Here is a 24429-nt window from a genome sequence, read left to right as displayed (position 1 = left end):
GGGAGAGGGAGAGGGTGGGTTGATTTGGGAGAATGGCATTGAAACATGTATACTATCATGTAAAAATCAAATCACCAGTCTATGTTTGATGCAGGATACAGGATGCTTGGGGCTGGTGCACGGGGATGACCCAGAGGGATGTTGTGGGGAGGGAGTTGGGAGGTGGGTTCATATTTGGGATCACATGTACACCCGTGGTGGATTCATGTCAATGTAAGGCAAAAGCAATACAGTATTGTAAAGTAAAATAAAGTAAAAATAAAAATTAAAAAAAATAAAAATAAATAAATAAAAACTGATCTAAAAATTTAAAAGAAAAAAAAAGAGTAATATTGCATAGAATCCTGGAATGTTAGGTTCATGAATCAAGGTAAATTGGACATGATCAAGAGGGAGATGGCAAGAGTGAACATCAACATTTTAGGAATCAGTGAACCAAAGTGGACGGGAATGGAAGAATTTAATTCAGATGATCAACTGAATTAAAGAATATCTTAGACAAATTGGAGCAGCCCTCATAGTCAACAAAAGAGTTGAAAATGTGGTACTAGGATGCAATCACAAAAACAACAGAATAACCTTGGTTCGTTTCCAAGGCAAACCATTCAACATCACAGTAATCCAAGTCTATGCCCCAAATACTGATGCCAAAGAAGCTAAAGTTTACTGGTTCTATGAAGACCTACAACACTTTTAGAACTAACACTAAAGAAAGCGATGTTCTTTTCATCATAAGGGATTAGAATGCAAAAGTAGGAAGTCAAGAGATACCTGGAATATGCCATAAATCTAGCCTTGGTAAATTCAAAAAAATTGAAATCATCTCAAACATCTTTTCTGATTACAATGCAGTAAAATTAGATGTCAACTACAGGGGAAAAAAACTATTAAAAATACAAACATATGGAACTAAAGAACACATTTCTGAATAACCAACAAATCACAGAAAAAATCAAAATGTATATAGAAACGAATGAAAGTGAAAACACAACAACCCAAAACCTATGGGACACTGTAAAAGCAGTGCTAAGGGGAAGGTTCATAGAAATACAAGCCTACCTCAAGAAACAGGAGAGAAATAAAATAATCTAACTCTACACCTAAAGCAACTAGAAAAAGAAGAAATGAAGCACCCCAGGGTTAGTAGAAGGACAGAAATCATAAAAATTAAGGCAGAAATAAATGCAAAAGAAACAAAGGAGACCATAGCCAAAATAACAAAGCTAAAAGCTAGTTCTTTGAGAAAATAATTTAAATAGACAAACCATTAGCCACACTTATCAAGAAACAAACGGAGAAGAAATCAACAAAATTAGAAATGAAAATGGAGAAATCACAACAGACAACACAGAAATACAAAGGATCATAAGAGACTACTATCAGCAACTATATGCCACAAAATGGACAACTTGGAAGAAATGGACAAATTCTTAGAAAAGTATAACTTTCCAAAACTGAGCCAGGAAGAAATAGAAAATCTTAACAAACACATCATAAGCACAGAAGTCAAAACTATAATCAGAAATTTTCAAACAAACAAAACCCCAGGACCAGACCGCTTCACAGCTGAATGCTACCAAAAATTTAGAGAAGAGCTAACACCTATCCCACTCAAACTCTTCCAGAAAATTGCAGAGGAAGGTAAACTTCCAAACTCATTCTATGAGGACACCATCACCCTTATACCAAAACCTGACAAAGATGCCACAAAAAAAAGAAAACTACAGGCCAATATCACTGATGAACATCAGGGCCGGTGTACTGGGATGACCATGAGGGATGGGATGGGGAGGGAGGTGGGAAGGAGGTTCAGGATGGGGAACACAGGTATACCCATGGCTGATTCATGGGTATATCTGCTGAATGTATGGCAGAAACCACCACAATATTGTAAAGTAATTAGCCTCCAATTAAAATTTAAAAAATAAATTAATGAAATAAAATAAAAAATAAAAGGGAAGCTGCAACTGAAAAAAAAAAAAAAAGAGTGAGAGATACCTAGAATAACAGGTCAGTTTGGCCTTGGAGTACAAAATGAAGCAGGGCAAAGGCTAACAGAATTTTGTCAAGAGAACACACTGGTCATAGCAAACACCCTTTTCCAACAACACAAGAGACAACTCTACACGTGGATATAACCAAATGGTAAGTGCTAAAATCAGATTACATTCTTTGCAGCCAAAGATGGAGAAATGCTATAGAGTCAGCAAAAACAAGACCTGGAGCTGACTGTGGCTCAGATCATGAGCTCCTGATTTCAAAATTCAGGCTTAAATTGAAGAAAGTAGGGGAAAGCACTAGGCCATTCAAAATTACCTAAATCAAATCTCTTATGTTTATACAGTGGAGGTGACAAATAGATTCAAGGGATTAGATCTGGTAGGCAGAGTGCCTGAAAAACTATTGATGGAGGTTTGTAACATTGTACAGAAGGGATGACCAAAACCATCCAAAAAAAAGAAATGCAAGAAGGCAAAGTGGTTGTCTAAAGAGGCATTACAAATAGCTGAGGAAAGAAGAGAAGCGATAGGCAAAGGAGAAAGAGAAAGAAAGATATACCCAATTCAACATAGAATTCCAGAAAAGATCAAGAAGAGATAAGAAGGCATTCTTATATGAACAATGCAAAGAAATAGAGGAAAACAATAGAATAGGAAAGAATAAAGATTTCTTCAAGAAAATTGGGGATATCAAGGAAACATTTCATGCAAGGATGGGCACAATAATGGGCAAAAACGATAAGGACCTATGAGAAGCAGAAGAGATTAAGAAGAGTTGCCAAGAATACACAGAAGGACTATCCAATAAAGGTCTTAAGGACCCAGATAACCATGATGGTGTGGTCACTCATATAAAGTCGGACATCCTAGAGTGTGAGGTCAAGTGGGCTTTAGGAAGCATTACTAAAGTAGCATTACTAAACTTTACAAAGCTAGTGGAGGTGAAGGAATTCCAGCTGAGCTATTTAAAATCCTAAAATGCTGTTCTGTATGTCTGTATCTCCACTGAAGGTAAAAGTGAAAGTTGCTCAGTTGTGTCTAACTCTTTGCGACCACATAGACTATACAGTCCAAGGAATTCTCCAGGCCAGAATACTGGAGTGGGTAGCCGTTCCCTTCTCCAGGGGATCTTCTTAACCCAGGGATTGAACCCAGGTCTCCCACATTACAGGTGGATTCTCTGCCCTGCAAACAGGTTCATCAGTACCATTTTTCTAGATTCCATATATTATGTGTTCTGTTCAGTTCAGTTCAGTTGCTCAGTCGTGTCTGGCTCTTCACAACCCCATGAACTGCAGCACACCAGGCCTCCCTGTCCATCACCAACTCCCGGAGTCTACACAAGCTCATGTCCATTGGGTGGGTGATGCCATCCAATCATCTCATCCTCTGTCGTCCCCTTCTTCTGCCCTCAATCTTTCCCATCATCAGGGTCTTTTCAAATGAGTTAGTATCCCGTATTTGTCTGTCTCTTTCTAACTTACTTAACTATGTATAATAGGCTCTGCTAAGTCACTTCAGTCATGTCTGACTCTGTGCGATCCCATCAACGGCAGCCCACCAGGCTCCCCCATCCCTGGGATTCTCCAGGAAAGAACACTGGAGTGGGTTGCCATTTCCTTCTCCAATGCATGAATGTGAAAAGTGAAAGTGAAGTCACTCAGTCGTGTCCGACCCTCAGTGACCCCATGGACTGCAGCCTACAAGGCTCCTCCATCCATGGGATTCTCCAGGCAAGAGTACTGGAGTGGGGTTCCATTGCCTTGTCCATAATAGGCTCTATGTTCATCCATCTCATTAGAACTGACTCAAATGCATTCCTCTTTATGACTGAGTAATGTTATGTTGTAGGTACCACAACTTCTTTATGCATTCATCTGTTGATGGGCATCTCGGTTGCTTCCTTGTCCTAGCTATTGTAAATATTGCTGCAATAAACATTAAAGTACATGTGCCTTTTTCAATTATGGTTTCCTCAGGGCATATACCCAGTAGTGGGATTGTTGGGTCATATGGTAGTTGTATTTGTAGTTTTTAAAGGAAACTCCATACTGTTCTCCATAGTGGCTGTATCAATTTACATTCCCACCACCAACAGTGCAAGAAGGTTTCCTATTCTCCAACACCCTCTCCAGCATTTATTGTTTGTAAATTTTTTGATGATGGCCATTCTGACTGGTGTAAGGTGGTACCTGATTGTAGTTTTGATTTGCATCTCTTTAATAATGAGCGATGTTGAGCATATTTTCATGTGTTTATGATCCATCTGTATGTCTTTGGAGAAATGTTTATATAGGATTTCTGTGATTTTTTGAGTGAGTTGTTTGTTTTTCTGGTGTTGAGCTGCATGAGCTGCTTGTATATTTTAGAGATTAATCCTTTGTCTGTTGTTTCATTTGCTATTCTTTTCTTCCATTCTGAGGGTTGTCTTTTCACCTTGTTTATAGTTTCCTTTGCTGTGCAAAAGTTTTAAAGTTTAATTAGGCCCTACCTGTTTATTTTTGTTTTTATGTCCATTACTCTAGGAGTTGGGTCATAGAGGATCTTGCTGTGATTTACATCAAAGAGTGCTCTGCCTATGCTTTACTCTAAGAGTTTTCTAGTTTCTGGTTTTATATATAGGTCTTTAATCCATTTTGAGTTTATCTTTGTGTATGGTATTTGAAAGTCTTTCTAATTTCATTCTTTTACATGTATTTGTCATGTTTTCCTAGCACCACTTGCTGAAGAGACTGTCTTTTCTCCATTGTATATTCTTGCCTCCTTTGTCAAAGATAAGGTGTCCATAGGTAAGTGGGTTTATCTCTGGGCTTTTTATCTTTTTACACTGATCTATATTTCTGTTTTTGTGGTGGTACCATACTGTCTTGATGACTGTAGATTTGTAGTATAGTCTGAAGTCAGGCGGAGAAGGCAATGGCACCCCACTCCAGTACTCTTGCCTGGAAAATCTTGCCTGATTCCTCTAGCTCCATTCTTCTTTCTCAAGATTGCTTTGGCTATTCGGGATCTTCTGTGTTTCCATACAAATTGTTAAATTTTTTGTTCTAGTTTTGTGAAAAATACCATTGGTAACTTGATAGGGATTGCACTGAATCTGTAGATTGCTTTTGGTAGTATAATGATTTTCACAATATTGATCCTTTCAATCCGATAACATGATCTGTCTCTCCATTTGTTTGTGTCATCTTTGCTTTCTTTCATCAGTGTTTTATAGTTTTCTGCCTACAGATCTTTTGACTCTTTAGGTAGGTTTATGATGAACCTATTTGCAGGGCAACAGTGGAGATGCAGACATAGAGAACAGACTTGTGCATACAGTGGGAGAAGGAGTGGGTGGGAAAGATTGAAATAGAATAATTGAAACATATACATTACCATGTGTAAAGTTAGATAGCCAATGGGAATTTGCTGTTTGATGCAGGGAGCTCAAATCCTGTGTTTTGTGACAACCTAGAGGTCCATCTAGTCAAGGCTATGGTTTTTCCAGTGGTCATGTATGGATGAGAGAGTTGGACTGTGAAGAAAGCTGAGCGCCAAAGAATTGATGCTTTTGAACTGTGCTGTTGGAGAAGACTCTTGAGAGTCCCTTGGACAGCAAGGAAATCGAACCATTCCATTCTAAAAAAGATCAGCCCTGGGTGTTCTTTGGAAGGAATGATGCTAAAGCTGAAACTCCAGGGCTTTGGCCACCTCATGCGAAGAGTTGACTCATTGGAAAAGACTCTGATGCTGTGAGGGATTGGGGGCAGGAGGAGAAGGGGATGACAGAGGATGAGATGGCTGGATGGTATCACCGACTCGGTGGACGTGAGTTTGAGTGAACTCTGGGAGTTGGTGATGGACAGGGAGGCCTGGCATGCTGAGATTCATGAGGTCACAAAGAGTCGGACACGACTGAGTGACTGATCTGATCTGATCTGATCTGAGAGGGGTGTGATGGGGTGAGATGTGGAAGGGGGGTTCAAGAGGGAAGAGTATGCCTATGACTGATTCATATTGATGTACCACAGAAACCAACAATATTGTAAAGCAATTATCCTCCAATTAAAACTAAACAAAAATTTTCATAAAATCTTAAAAGATGATGCTGTTAAAGTGCTTCTGTCAATATGCTTGCAAATTTGGAAATTTCAGCTGTGATGCAGAACTAGAAAAGGTCAGTTTTGATTCCAACCCCAAAGAAGGTCAATGCCAACAAATGTTCAAACTACTGTACAATTGTACTCATTTCACAAGCTAGCAAGGTTATGCTCAAGATCCTTCAAGTTATGCTTCAGAAGTATGTGAACCAAGAACTTCCAGATGTATAAGCTGAAGCTGGGGTTTGAAGGGGCGGAGAAACCAGAGATCAAATTGTTGACATTTCTTGGATCATGGAGAAAGTAATGGAGTTCCAGAATAACATTTACTTCTGCTTCACTGACTACGCTAAAAGCCTTTGACTGTGTGGATCACAACATACTGTGGAAAATTCTTACGGAGATGGGAGTACCATCTCTTACCATTCGTCTGAGAAACCTTTATACAGGTCAAGAAGCAACAGTTAGAACGAAACATAGAACAACTGACTGATTCAAAATTGGTAAAGGACAAGGCTGTATATTGTCACTCTGCTTATTTAATTTCTAAGCAGAGTACATCATGTGAAATGCCAGGCTGGATGAATCACAAGCTGGAATTAAGTTTGCTGGGAGAAATATCAACAAGCTCAGATATGCAAATGATACCATGCTAATGGAAGAAAATGAAGAGGAGCTAAAAAGCCTCTTGATGAAGGTGAAACAGGAGAATGAAAAAAACTGGCTTAAAACTCAACATTGGAAAAACTAAGATCATGGCATCTGGTCCCATCACTTCACGGCAAAGAGAAGGGGAAAATGTGGGAGCAGTGACAGATTTTATTTTCTTGGACTCTAAAATCACTTGGATAGTGACTGCAGCCATTAAATTAAAAGATGCTCGCTTTTTGGAAGGAAAATTATGACAAACCTAGAAAATGTATTAAAAAGCAGAGACATCACTTTGTGAACAAAAGTCTGTATAGTCAAAGCTATGGCTTTTCTAGTAGTCACGTACAGGTATGAGAGTTGGACCATAAAGGAGGCTGAGAGCCGAAGAATTAATGCTTTCAAATTGTGGTGCTGGAGAAGACTATTGAGAGTCCCTTGAACTGCAAGGAATTCAAACCAGTCAATCCTAAAGTAAATCAACCCTGAATATTCATTTTAAGGACTGTTGCTGAAGCCAAAGTTACAATACTTTGGTCACCTGATGCAAAGAACTGACTCGTTAGAAAAGACCCTGATGCTGGGAAAGATTGAAAGCAAGAGGAGAAGGGGCAACAAAGGGTGAGATGGTTAGATAGCATCACTGACTCAGTGGACATGAATTTGAGCAAACTCTGGGAGAGATTGGAGGACAAGGGAGCCTGACATGCTGCAGTCCATGGTGTTGAAAGAGTTGGACACGACTTAATGATTGAACAACACATCCTCTGATATGATGTACTGAGAAAGGCTTAACATCACTTCTTTTATATTCTTGACAAAAATGCATATCCCGAGTATAATCATGGCAGAACATCATATTAATCCAAATTAAGAGGCATTATGCAAAATAACTGGTACTTTTTGAAAGTGGCAAGATCGTGAAAGACAGGAAAGAGTGAAGAAATGTCATAGACTAGAGCAGACTAAGGTGACATGACAACTAAGTGAAATTTGGGATACCTATTTGTATCCTGGAACAGAAAATGTACATTAGTGGAAAAACTGGTGAAATAAAAATAAAGTGTGTAATTCAGTTAATATTATTGTGCCAACATCAATATCTTGGTTTTGTTAGTTGTACTATTGTTATGTAAGATGTTAACATTAGTGGAAGCTAGGTGAAGAACATATGGGAATTCTTTTTACTATTTTTGCAATGTTTCTCTATATCTAAAATTATTTTTCTCTATCTTAATTTAAAATAAAAAGTTAAAAAAAAACTCTCTCTGAAAGAGTCCAGATGCAGAAGAGATTCAAGCTAGAGAGAAAAAACACAAAGCAAAAATTGTGTCTTTGGAGTTGGGGAACAAAGTATGCTAGAGAGAACAGTTTCTGGAGTTTCTGAATGGCTGCCTTCCACACCTGAGGTTACTTTAGGTCAAAGGATTCAGTTACTGGTACAGCAAAAATAAATCAACACTGCACCACATAAATGCCCTTGAACAAGTTGGTGCAATTTGGGGCAGGCACGGTTTATCCTGCCTCAGGCCAGAGCTGATCAGCAAAATCATCAGTAGAATATATTTTAATAGGCCATACTAGAAGGATAAAAGTGGAAGTTATTTGTGTTAATTGAATAAAGCTTGATTAGTGCTCCTTCCATGGAATCTGGGAGTCTGTGAAAAACTACTGTCAAAAAGTAGCAACAAGTATCTCTGTATAGTCCAGCCAAATAGGTGAGAGTTAGGTGAACTCTAAATTGAGGATGTGATGACAGAAGGGGACCACAAAGAAAAGGGAAGTAATTTGTTTCATAATTAATATTTATGAGAAAAGCAAATATTTATAAAGTGGCTACTGTGTGCATGGCAGCAAATAATTGTTTCATTCCCATAGCATTTTATCAGTCACCAAATTCTGGCATAAATCATCTCATCTGATTCTCAAAAAAAGCAGGTGAAGTGCACAACGTATTATATGGTTTTCACAAGTGTGAAACTGTCTCACAGAGGTAAGCAGCCTTGTCAAAGTCATACATTAAATATTCAGGCCAGGACTTGAGTGCTGGCCTTCTGATTCCTAGCTTTTTTTGAGAATTCCATTTAAAAAATAAAATTAACTTTCCATCTGCATCTCTTGATAATGACCAAGTGAGCATACCAAAAATCTGGATTCATCTAAAATCTTAAAAAAAAATTTTTTTTAATGTGCTACCCTGGACATAATCCAAAATATGTTTCAAAAGACACATTTTCTCCTTAAATGTTTAAATGCATGTCCTTAAAGACAAATTAAATCCGTATGCTCCTGATCAATTTGCATTTACTGTAATTCCTTAAAATGCTGCATTGGAAATTATTGAGTGTTTGCACACATTTTGCGTCTTTCTTTAAGTATTTGCAAAAAGTTCCATGGATAGTATCAAATGTAAAGTTTTTGGCATAAGTACAGACTTGGGCCATTCATTTTCAGGAAGATGATCCTTGGGGCAGTGTAGCAGATTTGAACTTAATCTTTATTCCCAGGCTTCTCAATCTTAGAGTGGAAGGAGAAGTACCCCACACTGGAGTGGGAAGCCTTTTACCCTTTGAATACCCAAAGTTTAATGGAAGAGAATGTTAATACATACATTACACATAAAACCCAGCCATGTTCCATCCATTCATTCATTCATTCCTCCATTCATTCATCCATCTACCCAAGTGCTGAATCATTCAAATAACATTTACTGTAGTCCTACTATGAACCAGGCATTGTAGGAGGTTCTGAGCAAAAAATGAGTAGCATTCTTTTCCTGTCATATTTTATAAGGAATATTATATTATCCTAAGAACAATCTTACAATCTAGGTAGATAATTATATTCATAGAAATGGATAAAGGGGGCTCATAAATCTTCAGCAACTTTTCTTTGATTCCAGATGATTCCTAATACACAGTAGATGTTCTGTAAATGTTGAAATGAATGAACAAGAGGTATGGTGTTTTCTTTGTATCTGTCCTGGTTAGGATGTTAAAGTATTAGAATGAGGGTAGTGATATGAATATGGACTTTGGTGCCAGACTAGGTCTGGATTCCAATCCCACCTCCCTAACCATGTGTATCAGTCAGGGTTCCAGGCACACTGAAATTGAGATGATCTCAGGAAAGCTTAAAGAAAGACCAATTTACAAAGGTGTTAGAAGGGTATAGGGGAACCACATGGGATAGTACACTCATGGTGTGACTGTTACTACTTCTGGGCCTGAAAGAATGAGAAAAAGAGTGGTTACAATAAACCAGAGAGGTGCATCTGACAGAATTTTGCCTTCAGTTGAGAGCTACAAACAGTCTAAAATGACTGTGCAAGGAAGAAGCCAGGGAATAACTACCCTAATCTAATTCTCTTCCTGCCCTCCTGTCACCTGCCAGGGCACCCACTGATTGAACCTAGTTGGGCAAAGGAACCACTGATATGGTCATACTTTGGCATAGAGAGCAAATGGGGTAGTGGATCTGGAAAAGTAAATGGAAGATATCCAGCACCACCTGTGATGCTGGGAGACTATTTCACCTCTTTAACCTCATGGTTCTCCTCCTAGACATAATGAAGCCCACCTTTTGGGTTGGCTGGATTGGATTATATGGAATTGTGTGTATATAGTGTTGAGCACAGTGCCTAGTAGCAGAGCTCACTTTCGATTTTTTTTTTCTAGGGCTCTGGTGTCCTAACATGATAGTGCAAGCAGCCGAAGACAATTCAACACCCTGTCAACCTTACTCCCTGGGATGTGTAGTCCCTTGTGTCACAGGACTGTGCTTGCCATGTCTTGGGAACATGGTACAACAATAAAGGACTGAATCCTGATGACAGCTGGGAGAGAACTCCTATAAGATGGGAAAGGTGACAGGGTGTGTGTCCAGAGCTGACAGCAACAGAGGGAGACAGTAGAGTGTGAATAGCAGGTGTGTGGGTGAATGGAAGTTGGGGAGAGAAGTAGACAATTATGAGATGCTCAGGCAAGAAACAGGGCTTCACTAAAGAATATCATAGTCTTCATACTTTCAAGTGCAGCTGATTCCATTTTTTGGCTGTGGGTCTGAGTGACACCCAAGAATCTGTGTGATTACACACTCTCTACCCTTGACAGATGCCCCTGTTGTCTAATTCCTAAAACAACCATGTTTTCAGCAATACTGCCATGATGTCTGGAGGTAGATTTTGAAGTCCAGTCAACCTAATTTGAATCTTGGTTTTACAATTTGTAGCTTTGTGACCTTAGGAAAGACACAACCACTCTTTGTCCTGTTGCTCATCAGAACCACTGCCATCTTATCAAACACTTGAGGATTAAATGAGATTATCCATATAAAGAATTTAATAAACATGGATGCTAAGTCTGTGAAAAAATGGCAAAACCCCAGGCACTTCACAAGGGCTCTTGAGAGGGACCTTTGCCAATTGTATAGGTGGATCAATCCCACATATACTTCTGGAAATGAAATGAATTGATTTCAATGCTCATATTTACACAATATCTACCATTAGACTTAATTTTCTTGAAGAGATCTCTAGTCTTTCCTATTCTATTGTTTTCCTCTATTTCTTTGCATTGTTCACTTAAATAGTCTTTCTTATCTCTCTTTGCTATTCTTTGGAACCCTGCATTCAGATGGGTGTATCTTTCCTTTTCTCCTTTGCCTTTCACTTCTCTTCTTTTCTCAGCTATTTGTAAGGCCTCTTCAGATAACTATTTTGCCTTTTGAATTTCTTTTTCTTAGGCATGGTTTTGATCACTGCCTCCTCTACAGTGTTACGAACCTCCATTCATAGATCTTCAGGCACTCTGTCTATCAAATCTAATCCCATGAAGCTACAAGCATGAGCCAGACATCCTGGAAGTCAAGAGGGCCTTAGAAAGCATCACTATGAACAAAGTTAGTGGAGGTGATGGAATTCCAGCTGAGCTATTTTCAAATCCTAAAGATGATGCTGTGAAAGTGCTGCACTCAATATGCCAGCAAATTTGGAAAACTTAGCAGTGGTCACAGGACTGGAAAAAGTCTGTTTTCATTCCAATCCCAAAGAAAGGCAATGCAAAGAATGTTCAAATTATCACACAATTGCTCTCATCTCACACACTAACAAAGTTATGCTCAAAATTCTCCAAGCCAGGCTTCAACAATATGTAAACTGAGAACTTCCAGATGCTTTAGCTGGATATGGAAAAGGCAGAGGAACCAGAAATCAACTTGCCAACATCTGCTGAATGATAGAAAAAGCAAGAGTTCCAGAAATACATCTACTTCTGCTTCACTAAAGCCTTTGACTGTGTGCATCACAACAAACTGTGAAAAATTCTTCAAGAGATGGGAATACAAAATCACCTAACCTACCTCCTGTGAAACCTGAATGCAGGTCAAGAAGCAACAGTTAGAACTGGACATGGAATAACAGACTGGTTCCAAATTGGGAAAGGAGTATGTTAAAGCTGTATATTGTCACCCTGCTTATTTAGCTTATATGCAGAGTATATCATGAAAAACACCAGGTTGGATGAAACATAAACTGGAATTAAGATTGCTGGAATAAATATCAATAACATCAGATATGCATATCACAACACCCTAATGGCAGAAAGCGAAGAGGAACTAAAGAACCTCTTGATGAATGTGAAAGAGGAGAGTGAAAAAACTGGCCTAAAACTCAACATTCAAAAAACTAAGATCATGGCATCCAGTCCCATCACTTCATGGCAAATAGATGGGGAAACAATGGAAACGGTGACAGACTTTATTTTTTTTGGTTCCAAAATAACTGTGGATGGTGAATGCAGCCATGAAATTAAGACGCTTGCTCCTTGGAAGAAAAGCTATGACCAACCTAGACAACATATTAAAAAGCAGAGACATTACTTTGCCAACAAAGGTCTATTCAGTCAAAATTATGATTTTTCCATTAGTCATGTACAGATATGAGAGTTGCACTATAGAGAAAGCTGAGCACCAAAGAATTGATGCTTTAGAACTGTGGTGTTGGAGAAGACTCTTGAGAGTTCCTTGGACTGCAAGGATCCAACCAGTCAATCATAAAGGAAATTAGTCCTGAATATTCTTTGGAAGGACTGATGCTGAAGCTGAAATTCCAATACTTTGGCCACCTGATGCAAAGAGCTGATTCATTGGAAAAGACTCTGATGCTGGGGAAGATTGAGGGCAGGAGGAGAAGGGGACGGTAGAGAATGAGATGGTTGGATGGCATCACCAACTCAATGGACATGAGTTTGAGCAAGCTCCGGGAGTTAGTGATGGACAGAGAAGCCTGGCATGCTGCAGTCCATGAGGTCACAGAGAGTTGGATGTTACTGAGCGACTGAACTGAACTGAAGGAAAAGGAGGGGACGACAGAGAACAAGATGGTTGCATGGCATCACTGACTCAATGGATATGAGTTTGAGCAAACTCCAGGAAATAGAGAAGGATAGGAAAGTCTTACAGTTCTTGGGGTCTCAAAGGGTCAGACACGACTGAGCAACAACAACAACAGGATATAATTTGGAAACAAGAAAAAATGGAGTCTCAAAACCAAGTGGTTTCTCCTAACGTCAGGCATTATTTGATGACCTTTTCAAACCAGAGAATTGCCTATTGTTTCAGCCATGTACTGGTCAGTTCACATCCCCTGAAACATGTCTAATCAGGAAAGTGGAAATAGAGCAGAAGTGACTTTTAGTCCCAGTACCAGTGGAGTAGTGTGGTATGAGGATTGTGGCCAAACAAAGCTGGGTTTAATTCCTTATTCTGGTATATATTAGTCTTGTGAACTTGAAAATGTCATATGGCCTTCTGAACCTCATGTCCTTCTCTGCAAATGAAGTTACCGACACATACTTTACCTGATTATTATGAGGATTAATCAAGAACACGTATATAACTTCTTGGCATTTAGCAACATTCAAAAAATTACTATCATTATTGTTTTCAGCTTTGTAAAGTGGTTCTCTTATTATTTGAATTTCTACAATGTATGTGTGCATTAAAAAAAAAATGATTAACAAAACTGGACCCAAAAGAACTTTAGTTCTTGTTTTAAATCCCTCTCAGGTAAAAAGAACTCTATATAGGCAATGCCCTTTAATATGTTGTCAATTCGTATTGCTAATCACCGACTTTTTCATTTTGGAAGTAAAGATTTTGATCTAAATTACAAAGTGCTGAGGTAAAATTCTCTTGGAATATTCATTTCAAAATTTTATCTTTTCTTGTTTTGAGCAAAAAATTAAATAAAGCCAAGGTGCTGGAATTCCTACATGCAAATAATTTACCATGGGATAGCATAGACAAAGAAAATACTAAACAGTGTTATCTCTGTTCTGAGGTTTAAGATTTGTTGTCATTCAGTTGCTAAGTCACATCCAACTCTGTGACACCATGCACTGCAGCATGCTAGGCTTACCTGTCCTTCACTATCTCCTAGAGTTTGCTCAAACTCATGTCCATTGAATCGGTGATGCCATCCAACCATCCCATCCTCTGCCATCCTCTTCTCCTTTTGTACTCAATCTTTCCCAGAATCAGGGTCTTTTCCAATGAGTCAGCTCTTCACATCAGGTGGCCAAACTATTGGAGGTTCACCTTCAGCATCAGCCCTTCCAATGAATATTCAGGGTTCGTTTCCTTTAGGATTGACTGGTTTAGGATAGCTTTGTAGTAAAGGACTCAGGCTGGACCAGGCCCAACCACAGATTAATCTCCATGAATCTATTAGAACATTATCAGAAATCCACATTGTTCTCTTAAGAAGTAGAGTAGGATGCTCTTGAGGGTCTTGAATGGAAATATTTATTTATTTAATTGGGTCTTCACTGTGACATGTAAACTCTCAGTTGCCGCATGTGGGATCTAGTTCCCAGAACTGGGAATGAACCTGGGGCCCCTGCACTGGGAGTATGGAATCTTAACCACTGGACCATGAAGGAAATCCCTTAAATGGAAATAAAATGTAGTTACAGCCAATCTTCTGTAACTGGCAATTTTCTGGAAAATTGTCTCTGGACTCTGTAATGTAGTCTGTACACCTCTGCCATTTCCCATCTCTTCTGCTTCTGAAACTCATCTGTCTGCACTTGTTTATAGCATTATCTTTGCAATCCACCCACAGCCCTTCAGTGACTCACTAACACTGACCCATTTCTGGCTTAGTTTCCTCATCTGTAAGTCAGAAATAATAAAATCATTAGAATTTTTATCAGTAGGATAACATGAGTAGAGAACTCTTTGTGTGAATATATAGACTTTATAATCTAGCCTAATACAGAGCTTGATGATGCCCTGTGGTGCAATTGAGTGAGCCAGAGGAAATTCGTGTCTGACTCTTTGCTATCCTTGAGCCTCAATTTTTCTTATTTGCAAAATGAAAATGATAATAATTATTTTGAAGGAATATTATGAGGAAAGCAGTTAGCACCAGTGCCTAAGAATTTGATCTCTCCCAGTTTCAAAAATCTGGCTGGTCCTTTAGGAAGGTACCTTCAAAACTTCCCTTCCTAACTAATTATGCATTGAAGACAAAGCTCCAGATGGTTTAGGAGCAAAATGTGATACATTTGTAAATCTGGATTATGTAGCAGGCAGGGCATGCTTTTCCATGCAGGCTTCAACATATTAGATATATAAGGAATATACAGTTTGGAGGATTATTTTTAATAAGGAGAATATGATATCTGACAATTTTTTTTAGAAATATGCACACTCTCATACACCTGTGCATGCATGCTAAATCGCTTGTGTCCGACTCTTTGTGACCCTATGGACTATAGCCTGCGTGGCTTCTCTGTCCATGGGGTTCTCCAGGCATGAATACTGGAGTGGGTTGCCATGCCCTTCTCCAGGGAATCTTCCCGACCTGGGGATTGAACCCGTGTCTCTTATGTCTCTGGCATTTTCAGGCAGATTCTTTACCACTAGTGCCAGCTGGTACATTGGTAAAAATAAATTTTTATACATATAATTTATATTTTTCCTATTTTGATACCTGTACATGTTTCAAAATTTACCTCTTTTGCAGTAAATTATGGATATTTTTCTTCTTTGTTGAATGCCCATACCAAGAGGCTCTTTTTCCCCATCTGGTCTTCCATGCAAATGTTCAGTGTTGATGATTTTTGGCTTTTCTAGGAAAAAGCTTTATTGCTGAATAATTGGCATACAACAAACTGCATATAATTTAACTCTGAAATTTCATGAATTTTTACAAAATGATAAAAATATGTATATATACATATATCTGTGAATATATATATATTTGAAACCATCACCACAATTAAGATAATGAGCATGTCGGTCACCCCTCAAAGTCAAAATATATTAATTTGCAGTTTCTAAAGTTTTATGAAAATAGAATCATATAGCATGCTCTCTTTTTTTTCTGGCTTCTTTCATTCAGAATAATTATTTTAAGCTTCTTGCATGTTGTTACTTGTATCAACAGTTCATCACTTTTATATTGCTGAATAGTATTCCGTTGAATGCACAGCTTATTTATTCACTGGTTGATAGAGACTAGGTTTGGTTTTTAGCTATGACAAATAGAACTGTTTTGAACATTCATATGCAAATCTTCATATAGACATATGTTTTCATTTCTCTTGGGTAAATACCTAAGAATGGGTAATATGGGAGGTGTATGTTTAACTTTTGAAAAAATTGCCAAATGGTTTTCCAAAGTGTTTGTACCATTTTACATTCCAACTACCAAAGTACAACAGTTATAGTTACTCTATATCTTCACCAATACTTAATGCAGTCATTCTTAAATTTTAGTTTAATAAGTGTGTACTAATCTCTCATTGTGATGTTTTAAAAAATTATTTGTTTATTTATTTGGCTGTGCTGGGCCTTAGTTATGGCATTTGGGATCTCGAATCTTTGTTGCAGCATCAGGATCTTTAGTTGTGGCATGCAGACTCTTAGTTGTGACATGTGGGATCTAGTTCCCTGACCAGGGATCAAAACTCTGAGCCCTGCATTGGGAGCACAGAGTCTTAGCCACTGGACCACCAGGGAAGTCCCTCTCATTGTGATTTTAACTTGTATGTCCCTTATGACCTTTCATTTGTTTCTCTGCCTTTCATGTATCTTCTTTGGTCTGTTTAAATCCTTTGCTCGTATATATTAGGATTTTGTTGTGTTAATTAACTTGATGGGAAGAATCTTTTCACAACATATTGTTCACTTTAAATATCTTTCAATTTTATTGTCAACTATACCTCAAGAAAGCTGAAGCTGGTTTTCCTGATTAGACTGGCTAGAAGTGTATCAATTTTATGGATCTTCTAAAATAAGCAACTTTTGTTTTCATTGATTTATTTCCTTTCTTCCATCCATACTTATTGTGAGCCTATTTTTTTCTTCTTTTTCTAGTTTCTTAAGGTAGAAACTGAGGTCATTGATTTGAAAGCAAAACGTTGGACACTACTGAGTGACTAACACTTTCACTTTCATCACTTTTCTCAAATATAGGATTTAATGCTAAAGAATTTCTCCAAAGTATTGTTTAAGTAGCATCTCTTAAATTTTAATATGTTGTGTCTTCATTTTAATTTAGCTCAGAGTATTTTCAAATTTCACTTTTTATTTCATTTTTGATTCATGGATTATTTAAGAGTATTATTTGGTTTCCAAATATTTGGGAGATTTTCCAGATATTATGCTATTGATTACTAATTTAATTCCATTGTTGTCAGAGAACATACTTTATATGACAATTCCTTTTGTTTGTTTTAATGTAGTTTTTTCTGAAGATTATTTTGGTGGCTGTTTCATATGCAATTTAAAAAAATGTGTATTTTTAATTGCTGGGTTGCATGTTCTATAAATGCCGGTCTTGTTAAGTTAGATAATCATGTCTTGCTGATTTTCTGTCTACTAGTTCTATCAATTATTGAGAGAGAAATATTAACGTATGAGACTACAGTTGTTGATTTGTCTATTTCTCTTTGCAGTTCTGTCAGTTTTTTCTTCATATATTTTAAAGCTCTGTTATTAGGTACATTTTAGAATTGCTGTGTCATTTTGATGAGTTGACCATCATGTCATTTTGAAATGACTCTTTTTATCCCTGGTAATATTATTTGCTCTGAAATCTACCTTGATACTAACAGAACCACTCTATCTTTCTTTTGATTATTGCTATGAGAGCATATATTTTCCAGTTCTTTTACTATTTATGCCTTTATATTTAAAGCTCATTTCTCATAGGCAACATATTATTGATATGGTTGAGTTTAAAGCTACCAACTTGCTTTCCCTTTCTATTTGTGCCATTGCTTCGTTGTTTCTTTTTCCTTATTTTCTGTCTTATTTTGGAGCATTTAAACATTACCTATTGTTCTGTCTTATTTCCTGAATAGCTTGGTATGTAGAGTCTTTTTTGTTGTTATTATTTTCGTGGTTGCTTTAGGGTAATATTCTGCATCTTTAATTTATCATGATTTACCATCTAGTGATATTGCACCATTTCTCATGGAGTATAAGATCCTTGCAACACTATGCTTCTACTTCTCCTCTCCCATTTGTTGTTCTCTTTTTGTCATATAGTTGTGTTTTTTTTAACTTCTGTTTTAAATTCCACCGCAATTCATTATTATCTGAAAAGTCCTCATCTTTCCTTTGTTTTTGAAAGACATTTTCACTGGGTATATATTTCTAGGTAAAGAGCTTTTCTTTTAGTACTTTAAAAATATTGCTTCACTGTCTTCGCGCTTGCATTGTTTTGATGAGAAATTTGCTATCATCCTTATCATTGGTCCTCTGTATATGTGTCCTTTTTTGTCTTGGCTGCTTTTAAGATATTATCTTTATCACTGTTTTTCAGAAACTTTTTTGTGATGTGGTTTGGTGTAGGTTTATTCATGTTTCCTGTGACTGGATTTTTTAAGCTTTTTCAATCTGGAAATTTGGAAAAATTTGGCCATCATTTCTTCAAATGTGTTTCTATCCCCACCTTCCTTTCCCATCTCAGGGACTCCAATTCCACATACATTAGGCAGCTTAAGTCACAGCTAAATGATGCTCTGTTATTTTTTTCTTTACCTCCTTTTTTCCTTGTTTTCTCTCTATATCACAGTTTGAATAATTTTTATTGCTATGTCTTCAAATTCACTAGGATTTTCTTTTACAATCTCTAATCTTACATTAATTCCATCCAATGTATTTTTTTTTTTTGGTTTTACACATTATAATTTTCATCCCTAGAAGTTTTATTTGGGCCTTTTAATATTTTTCACATAGCTACTTTTCTTTTTGAACATATGGAATACAGTCACAAACTGTTCTAATATCATTTTCTGCTATTTTAACATCTGTGTCTATTCTGTCAGTTTTGATAGATTGATTTTTCTCCTCATTTTGGGTCATATTTTCCATATACATTTATATTTGATGCCAGGGATTGTGAACTTTACCTCTTTGTGTGCCAGATATTCTTACATCCTTAAAGTATTCTTAAGCTTTTTTTTTTCAGGTATGCAATGAATTTACTTGGAAACTGTTGATTGTTTTGGGTCTTGCTTTTAATATTTGATAGCCAGAACAAAAGATGTGTTTATTCTAAGGCTAATCATCCACTACTACTGAGGCAAGACCCTTCTCTACACTTAAACCAATGCCCTATGAATGTTGAGACTTTTCAGTTTGGATGGTAGGAACAGGCACTATAACCAGCCCTATGTGAGGGCTTGGAACTATTGTCTCTGATCCTTTTAAGTGATTTCTCCCTTGGCTGCAAGTAATTTCTTCACACAGATGCACTGATCATTACTAAGCTGAATACTTTAGGGGGACCATCTGCAGATCTCCAGAATTTTTTGTGAACTGTCATTTCCTCTTCAGTACTATTTAGTGTGAGAACTTTAGTTGCCTTGGTGTCCCCAGACTCTCAGATGTGTCTCTTTGATTCAGGAAATCACTCTGTTTGCATTTCCCCTTCCTGAAGCATGGCCTGAAAAATCCCTCAAAGCAGTAAGCTGGGAAAATTGTAGGACTCACCTCCTTTGTTTGCCATCTCTCATAGATCACAGTTCTTTGTTTACTGGTGTACAATGTCTTATAAACTACTATTTCATATGACAAGTCTATTTTTCAGTTGTTTCAGTGTATAGGTTAAATCCTGGATTCATTACACTCTCTTGGCCTGAGGGTTCCTTCCTTTCATGATCTATAAAGAAGAGTTTTGCTGTTCTTCTCTTTACTTTCTTTTTTATTTATCACTTTGGATGTTGTTCTCTCTTCTTACTATTAAATCTTAAAACAAAATTGACAGATAGTATATAGGATTTTTTTGCCAAAAGGAAAATGTAAAAGAATGAGCTCCCCTCTGCATTAATTATCTTTTTGCTGCATGACAATTTATAACAAACTTAAAACTTTGAAAAAATGAACATTTATTGTCACAATTTCAGTGGGTCAGGAATCTGGGCATGGCTTAGCTGGGTTCTCTGCTTCAGATTGTCTCATAAGCCTAGCATCAAGGTGTCAGCCAGGACTGAGGTCTCATCTGGAGACTTGAATGATGAAGGATCTGCTTCCAAGATCATGTAGTTGTTGGCAGGATTTATTTCCTCAAGGACCGATGTCATGTGGGCCTCAATTCTTTGCTTGCTGTCACAGGCAGCTTGTCACAAGCTGTCTTCAGTTTTTTGCCACCTAGTTCTCTCCATTGGGTAACTTAAAATATGGCAGTTTGTTTTACCAAAGCAATCAAGTCAAAGAGTCAGTTAACTTATGTTACAATCTTACATAGCATAATCACAGAAGTGATATCCCATCAGTTAGATGTGTTCTGTTTGTTAGAAGTAGGTCCCATCCATACTCAAGGGCAAGGGATTATACAAGGATGTAAATATTGGGAGGCTGGGGTCATTGAGGGTCGTCTTAGAGTCTGCGCACCAAACTCTTCTTTTCTAGAGGTGGACAAAGTATAGGCCTTTTTAAAATATGTGTATGTAATTAGTTCTTTAAGCCTAGAAGGTCCTGTCAATAGAAAATAGCTGACTGTGTAAAAACACTGAAGAGCTAGAGATGTTAAGAAATGTTGCTGGGGTTGAAGGCTCATGATCTAATTACTCTAAGAGATAAACAGGTTTGCCTTAACCCCTACCTTCTATCATATTCCCATCTTTCCAGTATTTTGGCTCTTTACCCTTAGAAAACAATCTTGCCATCAGAAAATATTAAAACTGCTTTAATAAATATTTTATTCAACAAACATTTATTAGATAAAACCCTGTAACAGTCTTTATATTAATACTAGACATAAGAGATAAAGCAATGAATAAGACAGTATGGGTCTTCCAGTATAATAGAAAATTAGCCATTAAACCGATGTGGCCAGTGCTACCAAAAGAGATGTGTCTTGATGGTGGATAAGCAGGACAATTCATTGCTTAGGTATTGAGGACCCCCAATAAACACCTGGAATTTTATAGCAATTGAATTTTGCTTTATTTAGCCTTTCCACTGCGGTCAGTACTGCATTAATCACAGACGTTATATTTCTAGATCCTGGGACCATGCCTGGCATATAGTAGCTTGTCAATAAATGTTTGCTGAGTTGAACTGTAGAAATCAGAAGTTTGGAGATTCTATGTGATATATTCAACAATGCCTGTAAGAGTGTTGAAAATAAACTGAGGGTCAGAAGGTATTCTGGTAACCTTCCATGAACAGAATGATTGGAGACCTCTGAAGGACATGGCAACCCACTCCAGTGTTCTTGCCTGAAGAATCCCAGGGACGGGGGAGCCTGATGGGCTGCCATCTGTGGGGTTGCACAGAGTAGGACACTACTGAAGCAATGTAGCAGCAGCAGCAGCAGAATACATAGAACCCAACATGCCTACATTTGCCTTTCTCTAAGAGTTTGCCAATAGAAGCTGTTGTGAGTCAATATAAATCATCAGTTTACATGGAAGCAAAATGAAACTTCAGAGATGCTGAAAACACTGAGGTGTTCTAGTACTGCTATAGATGTGTTGTTTTTATCTACTGAGGTCTACTTAATCTGTGGCAACACACAAGTATGTTATTACTTCACTCTTTATTCATTAGTTTCTTCAGAAAGGAACTAGGTGACTGAGAGCCTGCCTGACTCAGGCCTAGGTGAAAATATTTTTGAAACCCCCAAATTACACACTGTGACCTTCCTACTTTAGCTCAAAGGAACTGACAAGAGACTTAACCCTTACTCTAAATTTTAAACTCACTGTTAGCTCTCTCAGGTCATTTATATTTTAACTTATATCTTATTTTGTAATAAAGTATTTTATTAATCATTTATTCATGAATCAAACATAACTGTGTACCAGGTATTGTGCTGGGAACTGGAGATACAAAGCAAAGGAAGCACAGGGACTTCCTTCATGGTCCAGTAGCTAAGACTCCATGCTCCTTATGCAAGGGGCCTGGGTTTGATTCTTAGAGAACTAGATTCCACATGCTGCAGCTAAGAGTTCACATGCTGCATCTAAGTATCCCACATGCCATCAATGAAGATAGGAGATTCCATGTGCTGCAACTAAGACCTGAGACAGCCAAATAAATAAATATTAAAAACAACAACAAAGGAAGCATAAATACCTTCAGGAAGTCCATGGTCTTTTTCAAGGTAATCATGTAGATCTGTGCAGGTGCCTTATTGTACAAGGGCATTTGATTGTGGTGTATATCTTCTTCTAATAACTGACAAAGGTGTTGAATGGGCAAGCAGTTGCTTTTGACTTCATCTTCCTTATTAAAACAAGAATTCTCAAATTGGAGTTTATGACTTTTAGAGCCTATGTACTCCTAGAAGTATTATTCACAATTGGGTACATACTTTTCCATTTTTCTGGGAGAGACTTTATCTGATGTTCATTGATGTATGAACCCCAAAATGTTTAAAATCATTGTGTCTAAAGACTTTTCTAAGTTATTTCTAGTCTTCTGAAGTAGACAGAGCATAAATTATTCACAAAAAAACTGACTAACAAATAAACAGAAAAAATTGCAGGCACTAGAAATTATTTTAGTTTATGTGCCATTTTTCATCTTCTAATGTTCCTCCAGTGGGGCTTCCCACGTGGCTCAGTGGTAAAGAATCCACCTGCCAGAGCAGGAGATGCAGGAGACATGAGTTCTGTCCCTGGGTTGGGAAGATGCCTTGGAGTAGGAAATGGCAACTCCCTCCAGTATTCTTGCCCAGAAAATTCCATGGAGAGAGGAGCCTGGTGGGCTACAGTCAATGGAGTCACAAAGAGTCAGACATGAGTGAGTGAATGAGCACGCATGTGATGTCCCTCAAAGTAGATAAATGTCAATTCCATTAACAATCTAAATTGAATTCTTATCTAAGATTCATCTACTAACCTGCAATTATGTGTTGGGGGAGATATCTATCTGGTAGTACTTAGTTCTGTAGCAAGGGCTTCCCTCATAGCTCCTTCAGTAAAGAATCTTCCTGCAGTGCAAGAGACCCAGGTTCGACTCCTGGGTTGGGAAGATCCCCTAGGGAAGGAAATGGCAACCTGCTCCAGTATTCTTGCCTGGAGAATCCCATGGACAGAGGAGCTTGGTGGGCTACAGTCCATGGGTTCACAAGAGTCAGACACAACTTAGTGACTAAATCACCAAACCAGTTCTATAGCATAGTGTATCAAAAGGAATGGCTTTAAAGTCAAATATTTGTAGGTTTAGATTCCAGATACAGGACCTATTCATTGTGAGCTCTTAGGCAAAGAATTAAAGTCTCAATTTCCTTATCTATAAAGTGAAATAATAATACCTTACATGAAAGTTTTTACTACTGACTATGATAAGTTATGCCAAGTACCTGGCACATAGTGACAATGATAGTTGTAATTATTGCTACTTAAATGAATTCTAGAAAGAGTTCTATAGCCAATTTGTTGTTGTTCAGTTGATAAGTCATGTCCGACTCTTTGTAACCCCATGAGCTATAGCCCACCAGGCTCCTCTGTCCATGGGGTTTCTTGGGCAAGAATACTGGTTTGGGTTGCCATATCTTTCTCCAAGGAATCTTTCTAAACCAGGGAATCAAACCCCTGTCTCCTGCATTGGCAGGTGGATTCTTTCCCACTGAGCCACCAGGGTTACTCACTCTAAAAAACAAAAAGTCTTAAAGAAATAAATATCATTTAAGTACTAATTGCACCAAAATAACTAAAATGTCCCAAAAGTCTTCTGGCCTTTAGAAATTCTTCAGTTCAGTTCAGTTCAATCACTCAGTCGTGTCTGACTCTTTGTGACCCCATGAATTGCAACATGCCAGGCCTCCCTGTCCATCACCAACTCCTGGAGTTCACCCAAACTCATGAGCATATTGGGCACCTACTGACCTGGGGAGTTCCCCTTTCAGTATCCTATCATTTTGCCTTTTCGTACTGTTCATGGGATTCTCAATGCAAGAAGACTGAAGTGGTTTGCCATTCCCTTCTGCAGTGGACCACATCTGTTAGACCTCTCCACCATGACCTACCCATCTTGGGTGGCCCCATATGGCATGGCTTAGTTTCATTGAGTTAGACAGGGCTGTGGTCCGTGTGATTAGATTAACTAGTTTTCTATGATTATGGTTTGTGTGTCTGCCCTCTGATGCCTCTCTCAACCTAGAAACTCTTACTTATCCAAAAAGCTGAAATTCTGCAGGGCTTCTAGAAAGGCTGAGTAAGCCTCTGTCCATA

This window comes from Ovis aries, chromosome X (genome assembly GCF_016772045.2).
Source record: "Ovis aries strain OAR_USU_Benz2616 breed Rambouillet chromosome X, ARS-UI_Ramb_v3.0, whole genome shotgun sequence".
NCBI lineage: Eukaryota > Metazoa > Chordata > Mammalia > Artiodactyla > Bovidae > Ovis > Ovis aries.
This window is presented reverse-complemented; position numbering follows the sequence as displayed.